Consider the following 12,172-nt stretch of genomic DNA (forward strand, 5'->3'; position numbering starts at 1 on the left):
AAATTTTTAAATATATTTAAATCTAGTCAATAACCGTTATCTATTTAATATTTCGGTTGTCTTTATGGAATTAAAATGCAAACGAAAAAGAAATAGCGTATTTTTTTAAATAAATGGTTTTTATTATCAATATATATTGAATTAATTATGATAAAGACGTGCATTTATAAAAAAATGCGATAATATTTCTCATCCGGTTTGCTTTTCAAGTCAAAATAAAATAACTACATTCAAAAGTAAAGAAACTCTAACCTTGATCCCTTTTTGCCACTGAAATATTTTACGTCAGAAATATGGTCAGTGCGAATCTGGTACGGAATTCGTATCGACGAGCCAACGCTGGGTTTCCAACCAGTTTCACCTCATTGGAAGGTGAGCGCTCTAGCCCCTGAGCCAAAACGTGTCATGCATTCACAAAATATCTTTATATACTTTACTAAGTCGGCCGACCGGCCTGTGTATCGGCCAGGGAACTGGCCTTACATCAGAAAGGTTCTGGGTTCGAATCCCGGGCAAGGTCATGTTCTTTCATTATCTGTACTATCTGTCCTTTCTGTGGGAGCAGCGTTGGCCCACCTAATATGGTGACCCTGAAAGAGTGGCCAACAAATCAGCCCTTCAGATGCCTGCATGACGAAAGGTCATTCTCCAGGCAAGCATTGGAATTTCAGCCGACCTGTTGGCCGAGTGGTTAGCGTGCCTGACTACGGAGCCGCTGGTCGCGGGTTCGAATCCGGCTCAGGGCATGGATGTTTCTTTCTCTCTGTGTTCTATGTCCTTTCTCCTTTGTGTGTGAATGTGACCGGCCCTATAAACGGGTTTGTGGTTGTGTGACGTGGGCGACGCTGCTCCACCGTCATGGCTTCGCCACAGGTCCCACTGGGTAACGAGAAGAGAGTAGCAGTTCTGGCATTTCTGTGGCCAATGGGACAACCCCCAAGTGAATGTAAAAAAAACAACCCCCATTTAAAAAAAAAAAAATTTATTAAGTCTATTAAAACTTTATTTGCTGAGAGAAACTTGATCATTAAGAATTTTATAGCCAAAAAATTGCGAAATTTCTAATCAACAAATTTAAAAATCTTCATGGCATCAATTTAAAGTTTCACCAAAAATCAAAAATATTCACTAAGAATCCTAATTGTGTCAGATGAGAAATGCAATTTTCTTTTGTTATTTCCAGTGTATTTTTTTTCTCTCCTTTCGCTAAAACTTTTCAAAATATTTTTATTGCTTTTAGTTTGTTTTGAAAGATGTATTTAAAGTTAGGTTTTTGGAAAGAAAATGTTTACGAACTCTTCTCGCCGACTTTTCAATCAAAAAAAAAGGGAAAAAATCAAAAAAATTTTTATGTTAAACGAGGAAGAGCAAAAAATTACATTTTCTGGTAAAGAGTTGGATATATATACTTGTGTACTTAAAACTTCTTACTGAGTTGTGAAGATTTAAGAACATGCAAACTTTGTTTAACTTTACGAACAAATAAGAATTTTTTCTAGAATTATATATTTTGAAGTGTTGCCATTTATTTATTTTTTGAAAGAATATCGTTTAAACATATTTCACGGCGTAGAAAAGTGAAGTAAGATTAAATTTTCATTTAAGTTTTTGAAATAAAATACTATTAAAAGAAACTGTTTTTTTAAAATAAAGATCGCTAAGAGCTCAAGATTGCTTACAACAAATTTTTGAACAGTTAAAATTAAACTTCAATTTTTTTAGAGGCGCTATAAACGATAAAAAAAATTGCTACCGTAAAATAATTTTAGAAAAAAAAATATATCTTATTAAAATTAAATAACTTTTTATGTATCCAGCGAAAACCAATTTGCACCAATTACTTCTAGATAAATATTAAAAAAAGTTATGCATAGTCGAAGTTTGATTAACATTAAAAAATTTTTTTAAACTTTTTAAATCATATAGATAATTTTTTTTTAGAAAATAACAAAAGATTTTCAGTTATACAAAAAAAACGAGAAAAAAAAACGTCTGTACTTCTAAACGTAATTAAAATGTCTATTTATGCCCAAAAAATAAAGATTACGAGATTCAAATTTGTATTATCAATTTCAATAACTATCTTTTGCTACGTTGAAATTTAAGCTATATTTTCATTCCTTTTTTTCTTTAAAAAGAGAAAGAAGGAAAAACACAAAATTTAACAGCCATTTAAAAAAAAATTAAAAAAAGACAATTTAGACATAAAATACGAATTGTATTGCACCTTTATAAGGTATTATCTATTTTAAGAATATTTTTGTCGATGACTTTTATAGAAAAGATTAAGCCCTGCAAATAATTTGTATACTGCAAAAATTTTATTAAATAAACCATCTTGTGAAGTTTTTAATCAGGTTCTACAAGAGTTATAACAGTCATTGAACAACCGACCCGATTTTGAGTTCACGACAACCTATGTTTTTGCCTTTGTGAATTCGTATCGACCAGTCATCGCTGGGATTCGAACCCGAGTCACCTCTTTGGTAGGCGAGCGCCTTGTCTCCTTAGCCACCACGGTTCTACTACACAAGTTTAAAGCGTTTATGTGAAATTGAATATTTCATGTAATTTCACAGCTTCAATATAATTTTTGAAACTGAGATGTTCTTTGTTCCCCTGTCTGCTTGTCCATAATAGAAAAGTTTTTTAAAAAATAATCCATGCAAAACCAGGGGACATTAGAAATAGCTGCTTAAAGTTGCCCCTATTGATAAAAACGTTTTAAAAAAAGTAGGTTTAGTAATCTTTTCTAATTTTCAATGTAACAATGATTAAATTTTTTTCCACTATTTTCATCGAAAATAAAATTATATTAAGTCTGTCTACTTTTCCTTAGAATTTCTGAATTTTAATATTCATAAAAATACTTAAAACGACGCACAGTGGTTCGAAATTCGGAAAAGGCTGTCAGAAACTGTTACTTCTGATTACATTTTCTAACAATTATCAATATATTGGTTTTCGATGTAGTTCAAACGTTATGTTACAAATTCATTATTAAAAATGGCGGATGCAAAATGGTAGTAAGTATAATAAATAAATAAATAAAACCTGTATTCTTATGAGAATTTCCATTCCAAAATATAGTAAAATAATCGGCTGCAATATGTGCATTTAATTAACCGTAAAGTTTACAGTAAAAATCATTTTTTACCTTCACGGTTTTAAAACCGATTACAACAACTTAAAAACCCATGGAAAAAAACCATGCGGTTTTTTAACCATTTACAACTAGCACCGTTTCAAAACCGCAAAAAAGAAATTTGACTGGATATTGGAGATAGTTTGCACTTTTATGGTGCTGCAATCTATACGAGAACGAGAGTATCATATTCTAATAATCCAGGGTCACAAATTGGGGAGTACAGAACACTGGAAACTCTTCGTGTGAACTGAATGGAGAAAATATTATGGCGTCAACGCTAGGACTCTAACTATAATAATCTCTATATTAAATAAAATTTGACAAAAATATTTGGAATCGTATCGACAGCAGTATTATACAATTTTTATTAATGTGTTTTTTGCTTCATAATTACATTTCCTTAACAAAATTTTTCTTTGTTTACAATAATACATAATTAACAAAACGAAATTTAAATTGTTTTTGTAAGAAATGTTTACATTTTGGGTAGAGACAATTTTGAATGTGGAGCGAGCTCTTGAAGATGGTAAACAAAACCTTCTAGTTATTTAGAAAAGTTTCAACTAGCTTTTGAATACTGAAACAAACTTTCAATGGTAACTAACAACCTTTCAATGATATATTTTTCTCCTTATTTTTGTATTTTTTTCTTTCTTTCTCAAGTAAAAACATTTATTTTTAAACATCGCCTAAAATAGATTGATGAATAAATTAGATTATATGTATAAGGTTAACTTATTGATGAATGTATACAATAACATTAATAAAGTATAATGTGCTACTGATTGATTTCTAAGTAACAGAGAAACGAACAAAAACGTATTAAAATGGTAAAAAAGTATCTATAGAACAAAATTACACTGTAAAGACGATCGATCGAGCTCAAATTATCGTTCGTAAAGTACCACCGTAATCACCTATTTATATCTTTCGTCCGCTTTACAAGGCCTAAACAATATAGAATAACTACTCTGATATATTAGAGGAGTTGTAACTGTAGGACCATTAACTCCGAATCACTGAGAAACAGACAGAACTAGCAGTGGAGAATTCACTGCTCTGTGTTCCTAATTAAAGCGGTACATTTACTCGTCATATTGCTTAAGATTGTTGCCATTATTCGGAAACTTAATGCCATGTCCGAGAACTCATAATAAGTTTACTCTTGAGTAAACAACATCTAATCAGATTATATTCAGAACGAATGTTTACGGGGAAATATATTGACAAACTATCGTACGAATTTATTTATTTGATGAATAGAATAGAGTTGAGTTGAAGAGTTTCCTTTAAAATTAAGCTATTCTGGAAATAAGGGTTAATTAAAGATCGTCTGCTTGAATTTATTTTAGAAGCAATTTTTTAAATGTGAACAAGGAATTAATATTGTTTTAAATAGATTTAAATATTAATGGAGTTTAAATTTTACTAATTTCTTTTTATTTAAAGAGCGAATACTATCCGTTTAGAATGAATATCAAGTATAACATATTGAAAACGTATGTAAATCTAAAGTTTCTTATTAGAGCATTTTGGGTTTAAAAAAAAATCTGTATCATTTTTAATACACATATGAACCTCTAGGAATATTATAAATTGACTCTATAATGGAAACTTTATTGATATATTATACAAATCAATGCTAAATAAGATTACTGCATTATTAAATTTTTAATAAAACTAATTACGATAAAAAATTTAAATTCGAACGATAAAAAATTTAAATTCGAATAATTTGTATAGGTCTTAGTCTTTGTGAATTTTTATCAAAATGCAAACGAGAAAAAGTTAAGCAAAATTGGTCGAATTGTTCCTGAGAAATTGAATTTTAAAAAAGTCGTGTTTTTAAAATTCAGTTTTTCGGGGATTATTCGACCGATTTTGCACAAATTTTGTATTTTGTTATGCAAAATTACGTACTTTAAAATTATATAAAAAGTTGTATACCTTACTATTTAAAAAATTTTCAACTTTTATTGAATAAAATAATAAAAAATATATGAAACTTGCAAAAAGTTCTTTTTTTGGAATAGAATATATAATCTTCATATAAACGAATAATCTTTAGATAACCGAATTTTGTTATAGTGTGGAAGTTCTCGGTATATTGTGAACAAGGCATAAAGTAAAATTATCATTAAAGAGTCCAAACTTTGGACCGCTCTCCTGACAAAACTATTGAGACCATATTTCCCAGATTTCGGCTATTTTATTTTGGGGGTCAAAAATCCAAATCCGTCGAAAAAACGGTATGTTTATTCAGAGAAAGTACGTTTTTGTGCCTGATTTCGTAACTTAAAATACTATCTGCTCTAATTAAGTAGTTTATTTGAAATCACTCCCTCGAATCATTAAGATTGAGCCCTAGAACATGAAGATCCGATCATTAGATCAAAAGTTATTCAGGGTGGTTCGTTTTTTTTTAATTTTATTTTGCGCACTACACTAATTCTTAAAATAAAATTAGTTTGTAAATCAAACAAACAAGCAGCACAGAGAGAATCTAAAGATTAATAGATTAATTCGAACTAGGTTTAAGAAAATGGAAAAGGACAGAAATTTTACAATAAAAACAGTTCATATGGCATCAAATTTTTGTTTCTGTTGATAAATAACAGCATAGAAAATAATAAAGAACTCTCAGTTTATTCCAGATTGTAAACAAACTACTCGCGATATTCTATTTAGCGTTTCTTGGTATTCAAAGGTCGCCAACATCAGTATTTTCAGAAGTAAAATAATTCTCGTATGGTATGAGAGCTCGAGATTTCGGTGTAAGATTATTTAATTTTAAATGTTTAAACTGTATATGAATGCTCGATTTTTTGTTTAACCCGGAAAGAAGTGTTCCTCGACATAACGTTTTGGATTGTTCAACATCATGTTTGGCGAGATATTACATTACAGTTTTTACAGTGTGGTATTGTGTAGTTTTACGCCTTATTCTTTTCAATATTCATTTTTTTTCAAAGAAAGAAAATTCGATTTTGACCTATTTTTACAATTTAAAATAATTCTTTTTTTAAACATTGATCAAAATCTTGCCAAAAAGGAGAGTTTAATTTGATTGCTCCATCGGTCTTTCAGATAATTCGTAGCAGCATCACATGGTAAATCAATAACTGGGTTCATAGTTTTTGGATATTAATGTTAGTTAAATCTCTGATATATGAACAAAGGTTTAAAAATTTTTACTCACGAAGTAAAGCTTAACTTTTTTTTTCATTTTTATATTATTTTTATAAAATCAATATTTTTTTAGTGTTGGAATTACTTTATTAACCTCTTCAGTACTGAAGTATAGGGGAAAAGCAAAAATTATTAGAAAATGAAGTATAGCAAAAATTATTTTACAATTCCGAATTTCAATTTCACTGCCACAAGTCATAATAAGATAAATTAAATACTATTTACAGTGCCAGGGGGGCTAATAATTTTAAGTACACATACGTAGACCTCAGGTTTTTATTTGGTAAAAGAATAGAAATATTTCAATTATTAAATTGCACCTAAAGTGGGAACAAACATGCATTATTATATTATGGTTTATTTAAATACAGTGGTGAATATATTTAATAATTATTTGTAAAAAAAATTAAATTTTAAAAAATACTAAGTTTTTACAATGAGATTCTAAACTAAATGCAATATCAATGCTTACTAATGCATGAAATCTCACTTTCTGAACTATTTTAATTATGCAAACCACACAAAATAAATAATTATTAAAAAGAATTAAGCATTAACTATAAAAAAAATATTTTATTTTTGGGGGTGAAATGTCAAAACTTATGGGAAAACACAAATAGTTAAAGTTGTTAAATATATGTATGTACCTTAATATAATGCAATTAATTAAAATACATATAAAAATATTACTAAATAGATATAAAAATGAATGTTCATAATACTATGACTACTAGGCTGTCATAAATTTTGCCTTACGTACCAGATATCGTTTTTATAATTGTATCTTATATCTCTATAACAAATAGAGACACAAGATACAATTATATTATAATTATAATATTATCTAATTATAATATATTATAATTGTTATATTATAATTATAATATAATTGTAATGTAATTTTATTACAATTTTAATATAATTTCATATGCATAATGCAATTAATTAAAATACATCACATCTCTTTTTATCACATCTTTTTTTTTATAATTGTATTTTATGTCTCTACTATAAATAATAGAGACATAGGATACAACTATATTATAATTATTATATAATCATAGTATATTATAATTATAATGTTACAATTAAATTATAATTATAATATTATAATGCAATTAATAAAAATATATATGAAAATATTACTAAATAGATATAAAATTGAATACTCATAATACTATGAGATTTCACTTGACTACTAGGCCACTTCTCTAAATTTTGCCTTACTTACAAAGGTCCACATACTTGGCCCTACATGCTCTTGACGGTATTATTTTTAAATATTAAGTAAAAACGCATTCAAAAGCTTTATACACATCACAAAACTACTAAGTCGGAAGAGAGAAATTATTTTTAGAATGACTAAATTATATAACATTTGAAATTATTTTCGAGCATGTGGATTTAGCGTTATTTTTTGAAAATCACTTATGCTCATGCGGATTTCTACCCAAATAGATGTGAAGTGATGAAATTCGAAAGTACATAAATATAATAACTAATACATAAATATGAAATATATAAGCACATAGATGTAAAAAATAGTCAAAATTTATACTTCCTGTACGAAGTTTCTCAGTACAACAAGGCAACGCAAGCACGTTTCAACCACTTATCACTACACATAAACATCACATCACAATATATCGCTTTTATCAAATAAAAAGCTTAGTCTTCTTAATGCCCCATTCAAATCAATTCGATTTCAGTCAATGCATATCATGCATTTACATTTCCCCATATTCATATGCTCATATCAATAGTGCGATTCAAATCGAGTTGACCTTAGTTAACACATTGTATACATTTATTTTCCCAATTTTCATATATTCATATCGAATATCGTCATGTTATTAGTGCCATAAAATATTATTTTCGGTATATACGCCCCATTGAGTTAATACTCTAATGGTCATTGTTGCATCACTTGTAATAAAGTGTGTCGATTGCGGAATCCTCAGATAACCTAAATATCCACAAATGCTTCAATGAAGCCTAAATATCCAGAAATGTATAAATTTTCCTATAGCATGCTTTTAGAAGCTAAGATCCACATACATGGACTAATGTAATGAAGAGGATATATTTAAACAAAAATTTAGTAAATTAAAATTACATTTCTTGTAAATTAAATTGTAATAGTTAGAATTTTCTTATCTAAATTATAACTTAATTATCAGATCTCTTTTTTATAATTGTATCTTATGTCTCTATCGCAAATAATAATACTAATAATAATAGTCACAAAATAGTAAATGGCTTTGAATATCTTATTTAAAATTCCTACAATATTATAATACAAAACTTGAGAGTTTTAACTGTTATAAAAATTATAATTATTATGAGCAATAACTAAGCTTTGAAAAAATAATAATCAAATTATTAAAATATTAAAATATAATTAAAAGAAAAATAATTACAACTGATTAAAGTAGCATATAGTATAAATGTTAAATTATGGGCAGTAGATTATTAAAGGTACCCGTATACTTTCGGAGACAAAATGTTGAAATTTTTTTATTTGGATTTATGTGTGTAAAACATCATATGAATACAAAAAAATATAATTTAAAAAAAATACTGTGGAAAAGCTGGTTAAAAAAAGACCAAATTCGACAGTTATTCAAAATTGCATACTTTTGTTAAAATGTATTATTCTCTCATTACTGTTACTTTATAATACTCATAAAAGCTCAACTTAGAGAATAGACGACGCAATAGACACATTATATATTTTACATCGAATGTAGACACTAATTTGTCAAAAGAGGCTAAAAGTTGCAATTCATCATTTTTATTTTAACTGAAAAATATGAAATAATAGTCTAATCAACTAGCCCATAGTTTGTTCTATAGACATGTGTATAAAAAACATTTATGCAAAACTTCAAGTAATTTGAACTAAAATATATTGAGACATTGTATTTAGAATGAAAGAAAATAAACGAAAAATCAGTCAGAATCACTCAATTTTCAATTTAATAGCCAATATAGATGTTTTTTTAAATCCTTATAACTCCAGTTCTATTTGGCAACGAAACAAAAATCAAACTGTTTTCGAAAGAGAAAAGGTCCTAATTTCATTTTATATACATATATATGAAAAGAAAAACGACAGTTTAGACAAAATTTGCTTAAAATAGTAGTACCATAAATCATTAATTTTTATAGACATTTAATCAAGACAGTCTAAAAGTTGTTAATTAAACTTTAAAAAAAAGTTAAAGTTCAAAATAATAAAACATAATTAAGATGCAAAAAAGTTATTATAAATGACTAGATTCGAATACATAAAGGCAATAATAGTTATGCGCAATAAACTATCATTCAAATCAATATTTAATGATTTGAATTGATTATTATTATGAGCAATAATTAATCAAATCTGTAACTAATTATTATTGTTAATTTTCAAAGAATTAATTAATTAAATTATTATTAATTAATAAAATTATTATTAATTAATTAAATTATTATTAATTAATAAAATTATTGATTAATTAATTATTAATCAATTAATTATGAATTAGTTAATTATTAATTAATATTTAGTTATTTGAATTGATTATTATTATGAGCAATAATTAATCAAATCTATAACAAATTATTACTGTTCACTTTCAAAGAGTTATTAATTAAGGTTTGACAGAAGTTAAAAATTAAAATGATGAATTATTGAAACATTAAAATGAAAAAAATTATTATAAATTATTGTATTGAAATATAAATGTTTAATTTCTTTATACAGTGAAAAAAAATAGCACGGCTGTAAAAATCCTCCCAAAGATTAATAATATAAAAGCTTATATATGCTTTTATCTTATTCTAACCGACGCAGATAAAATGATAAAAAATCACAATATTTACTAAGGGCAGTGGTGTGCGCTCAGTAATTACCTCCCCCAATCCTATGAGGATTGCGCTTCTGGTTTGTTGCGCTTCTATGTAGGTTTCTCTTCTCATTGACATGTGAGGGGTGCAACTTATGAAAATCATGTACTATCTTGGCGATAAGCTTCTACCTGGCCAAGAAATGTATCGAAATATAACATGCCAAGTTATGGCGGGATTAAATTTGAGATATTGCAGTGAGGATTAGATTTATAACAATAAAATAATGCATTTCGAATCTAATCGTGATTTAAAACATTTGATTTTTTGAAAAGAAGATACTGATTTAAATCAGCTGCGACTTTTCTTAATAAAAACATTAACTTAAACAAACATAATTTTCATAACTTTTAATATGAACATTCTTAGTAAAAAAAAATTATTAATTTAAGTTAGAAATATTTTCATATAATATAATTAATAAATACATTCTTAAAGATATGATTTTGTTTAAATGTCTTATTTCATTGATAATGATTGTTTTTTTAAGGGAGCTATTTTTTACTACGAAATAATAAAAGGTATTATGCATTGAATTTACCATATTAGCTCTTTCATTATTTCATTAAAAAATGTATTGATTTAAATCAATAGTGATTTTTTTTTTAAAAATTAATCAATAATTTAAACAAATTTTCAAAAAATATTGATTGAAAAAAATATTATTTAAACATAAAATATTTTTCTTCAATAAAATTAATAAATACATTCTCTAGCTGGCGATTGTTTTTAAATATGATTTTATTGATAATGAAGATATTTTTACTAAGAATGATATGAAACTTTTAAATTGTAATTTTCCATTAAAAACATTTAAAATAATTTTCTGGCTGAAAACATATTTCAATTATACCCACTTAGGTTTTTGCTAATTAAAGCGCAGTGATTATATAACTTATTAAATGTGAAGTTAACGTGTATCAAGACTTGCTTAATCCAGAGTTACATAATTTTTTTTCAGCTATGTTTTCTTTTCTAAATTAATTTATTCTTCATTAGATATCTAGTTGACGAAATGTCTCCCAATTTTTAGCAATCATCAGCAGGTTGAGCTTGAACTATGATTTTTATTAACTTTATAATTAGTATGTGATAATATAATAAAAATTTCCTCTATTTTAATTAGAAATAATAGCTATTTTAGTTATATTATTTTTAAACAGTATTATGTCTTACTAATATCTTTTATCAGGTGTTTTAGATGGTAAATTTAAAACAAAATCGAAAAAATCTGATTTAATTAAAACAAATTCCGACTTAAATGAAATATATAGGATTTTGTGATTAAAAAAATAATGATTTTTGCCAACCTCGGTTTCTGTTCAGTGTTGTAGTTTTTAACTTTTCAGCAGATGAACGGTAAAAACTCAAACATTTTCTGTGCATATTTTTTTTAAATAATATGCAGAATTTTGATTAAAATAGATTGGTTAAAATTGGTTTAAAGTTCACTAAAATGTAACCACTCTAAAGTAAGTGTTTGCAGTTTAATTAAGATTTACTATAGCAGCCACAACTTATACTTTTTAACCAACTTAAGGCGACAAGAGGGCACCAATTTTTTTCCCTTTTTTTAAAAAAAAACTTTTTAACCAATATTCTCGAAAAAATCGCATGGTTCCAATTAAAACTTAGATCAATTTTTAAAACTTCAAAAGCCCCTTGTCACCTTAAAATTAACAAAAAAATTTTTTTTTCCTCGTTTAAATATAGTTTGTATTTTAAAATTATAGAAGTAAAAAAAATTACAACACATAAAAAATTGCCCTTAAATGAAAACTGCATAGTTGATCAAAAAATGGAAGAGCACTAATTAATATATCCCCCCACGAAACTTTTGCTTTTGGCGATTATTATTGGCGAGACCACGATTTTATCAATGTTTTACTGCATGATTGAAGTATGAGGACAGCAGTACAGCAACACTTCTCAAGGGAGGATAAG

This window comes from Parasteatoda tepidariorum, chromosome 10 (assembly GCF_043381705.1).
Source record: "Parasteatoda tepidariorum isolate YZ-2023 chromosome 10, CAS_Ptep_4.0, whole genome shotgun sequence".
Lineage (NCBI taxonomy): Eukaryota > Metazoa > Arthropoda > Arachnida > Araneae > Theridiidae > Parasteatoda > Parasteatoda tepidariorum.